The sequence below is a fragment of the Cherax quadricarinatus genome, chromosome 34, assembly GCF_038502225.1.
Source record: "Cherax quadricarinatus isolate ZL_2023a chromosome 34, ASM3850222v1, whole genome shotgun sequence".
In the NCBI taxonomy this organism is placed as follows: Eukaryota; Metazoa; Arthropoda; class Malacostraca; order Decapoda; family Parastacidae; genus Cherax; species Cherax quadricarinatus.
In genome coordinates, this window is record NC_091325.1 from 679928 (window position 1) to 683722 (window position 3795).

The following is a 3795-nucleotide window of genomic DNA, read 5'->3' on the forward strand; positions in this document are numbered from 1 at the left end:
GTAGTAAGGATGAATGGGACGATGTTGGCACCTGGAGAAGAAGTTGATATCCTTGGGGTGAAATTTGACCCCAAACTAACCATGAAGAACCATGTTGTAAATCTTGCAAACAAGGCAGCCAGGAAGCTTACAGCACTTCGCCGTATCTCGCATCTGCTTGACAGTAGGGGTTGCAAGATCCTGTACAGGAACACAAGTACGCTCACACCTTGAGTATGCTCCACTTTCTTGGTTCGCCTGCCCCCCCTCTCATCTGCGACTGCTTGACAGAGTAGAGAACAGAGCAAGACGTCTCATCTCTCGCCTGGACCCATCCTGGATAGATCTGTCATTTCAGCAGAGCCTTCAACATAGGAGGGATGTGGGTGGCCTTACTGTTATGTACAAGGCCAATATTGTCAAAATACCACACTTGGATCCACTTCGAGGACAGCGTGAAACAAGCTTTTATGCCACAAGACGGGCAGAAAGCAGCAACTTCACTCTGGCTGTACCTTCTCCAGAACATCACTCCATCTGAGATCATACATACCCAGGATGACTCGAGTATGGAACACATTTGTACAGCATAAAGATGTAAACGAGATAAAGTCAGTTGATCAAATGAAAATGCTGCCTCACAGATGGCTCCATCTTCATCCTGTTCCCTACTTGTATGTCTCATAACAATAAAAATGCTTTCAAATGAGCTGATGTAGGTAACAGCTCTTAGCTTGCCAATAAAGTTAGGAATCCTTAACCTGTAAATAGCTGTCAATAAAGCTAGGGATCCTTAACCTTGTCAAACCCTGTGTAAAAAAGAGAGAGAGAGAGAGAGAGAGAGAGAGAGAGAGAGAGAGAGAGAGAGAGAGAGAGAGAGAGAGAGAGAGAGAGAGAGAGAGAGAGAGAGAGAGACAGAGAGAGAGAGAGAGAGAGAGAGAGAGAGAGAGAGAGAGAGAGAGAGAGAGAGAGAGAGAGAGAGAGAGAGAGAGAGAGAGAGAGAGAGAGAGAGAGAGAGAGAGAGAGAGAGAGAGAGAGAGAGAGAGAGAGACAAAAGAATTACAGATTGATTAAACTATTATTATATATTTTTTCCCATATTTTTATTTATTTAGTTTCCTCTTCATATTGTCTTATTTTTTATCACTTTATATATATAATATATATATATATATATATATATATATATATATATATATATATATATATATATATATATATATATATATATATGTGTGTGTGTGTGTGTGTGTGTGTGTGTGTGTGTGTGTGTGTGTGTACTCACCTAGTTGTACTCACCTAGTTGAGGTTGCGGGGGTCGAGTCCGAGCTCCTGGCCCCGCCTCTTCACTGATCGCTACTAGGTCACTCTCCCTGAGCCGTGAGCTTTATCATACCTCTGCTTAAAGCTATGTATGGATCCTGCCTCCACTACATCGCTTCCCAAACTATTCCACTTACTGACTACTCTGAGGCTGAAGACATACTTCCTAACATCCCTGTGATTCATCTGTGTCTTCAGCTTCCAACTGTGTCCCCTTGTTACTGTGTCCAATCTCTGGAACATCCTGTCTTTGTCCACCTTGTCAATTCCTCTCAGTATTTTGTATGTCGTTATCATGTCCCCCCTATCTCTCCTGTCCTTCAGTGTCGTCAGGTTGATTTCCCTTAACCTCTCCTCGTAGGACATACCTCTTAGCTCTGGGACTAGTCTTGTTGCAAACCTTTGCACTTTCTCTAGTTTCTTTACGTGCTTGGCTAGGTGTGGGTTCCAAACTGGTGCCGCATACTCCAATATGGGCCTAACGTACACGGTGTACAGGGTCCTGAATGATTCCTTATTAAGATGTCGGAATGCTGTTCTGAGGTTTGCTAGGCGCCCATATGCTGCAGCAGTTATTTAGTTGATGTGCGCTTCAGGAGATGTGCCTGGTGTTATACTCACCCCAAGATCTTTTTCCTTGAGTGAGGTTTGTAGTCTCTGACCCCCTAGACTGTACTCCGTCTGCGGTCTTCTTTGCTCTTCCCCAATCTTCATGACTTTGCACTTGGTGGGATTGAACTCCAGGAGCCAATTGCTGGACCAGGTCTGCAGCCTGTCCAGATCCCTTTGTAGTTCTGCCTGGTCTTCGATCGAGTGAATTCTTCTCATCAACTTCACGTCATCTGCAAACAGGGACACCTCAGAGTCTATTCCTCCCGTCATGTCGTTCACAAATACCAGAAACAGCACTGGTCCTAGGACTGACCCCTGTGGGACCCCGCTGGTCACAGGTGCCCACTCTGACACCTCGCCACGTACCATGACTCGCTGCTGTCTTCCTGACAAGTATTCCCTGATCCATTGTAGTGCCTTCCCTGTTATCCCTGCTTGGTCCTCCAGTTTTTGCACTAATCTCTTGTGTGGAACTGTGTCAAACGCCTTCTTGCAGTCCAAGAATATGCAATCCACCCACCCCTCTCTCTCTTGTCTTACTGCTGTCACCATGTCATAGAACTCCAGTAGGTTTGTGACACAGGATTTCCGGTCCCTGAAACCATGTTGGCTGCCGTTGATGAGATCACTCCTTTCTAGGTGTTCCACCACTCTTCTCCTGATAATCTTCTCCATGATTTTGCATAGTATACATGTCAGTGACACTGGTCTGTAGTTTAGTGCTTCATGTCTGTCGCCTTTTTTAAAGATTGGGACTACATTTGCTGTCTTCCATGCCTCAGGCAATCTCCCTGTTTCGATAGATGCATTTAATATTGTTGTTAGGGGTACACATAGCGCCTCTGCTCCCTCTCTCAATACCCATGGGGAGATGTTATCTGGCCCCATTGCCTTTGAGGTATCTAGCTCACTCAGAAGCCTCTTCACTTCTTCCTCGGTGGTGTGCACTGTTTCCAGCACTTGGTGGTGTGCCCCACCTTTCCGTCTTTCTGGAGCCCCTTCTGTCTCCTCTGTGAACACTTCTTTGAATCTCTTGTTGAGTTCCTCACATACTTCACGGTCATTTCTTGTTGTCTCTCCTCCTTCCTTCCTTAGCCTGATTACCTGGTCCTTGACTGTTGTTTTCCTCCTGATGTGGCTGTATAACAGTTTCAGGTCAGATTTGGCTTTCGCTGCTATGTCATTTTCATATTGTCTTTGGGCCTCCCTTCTTATCTGTGCATATTCGTTTCTGGCTCTACGACTGCTCTCCTTATTCTCCTGGGTCCTTTGCCTTCTATATTTCTTCCATTCCCTAGCACACTTGGTTTTTGCCTCCCTGCACCTTTGGGTGAACCATGGGCTCATCCTGGCTTTTTCATTATTCCTGTTACCCTTGGGTACAAACCTCTCCTCAGCCTTCTTGCATTTTGTTGCTACATATTCCATCATGTGTGTGTGGGTGTGTGTGTGTGTGTGTGTGTGTGTGTGTGTGTGTGTGTGTGTGTGTGTGTGTGTGTGTGTGTGTGTGTGCTTGAAGACAAGTTACAGCCCTTGGTCTGACAGTTTAAGTAATGTTGTTAGAGCGTCACATTAAGACCGGAGGCTGGAGAGTGTCTGACCAACTCTGATGTAATTACTGACACGATTTATCTAGACACTCTGTCTTAATTGGTTCTGAAATTTCATTTGCCATAGCAGAGTTGTGTGAGAGAGAGAGAGAGAGAGAGAGAGAGAGAGAGAGAGAGAGAGAGAGAGAGAGAGAGAGAGAGAGAGAGAGAGAGAGAGAGAGAGAGAGAAAGAGAGAAAGAGAGGCGAGTGGATCTCGTAGCTGCAGATTTAATTATTCTATATACAACATAATGCGGATATTTATTCTCCTCAAATCATGCTAAATTATTT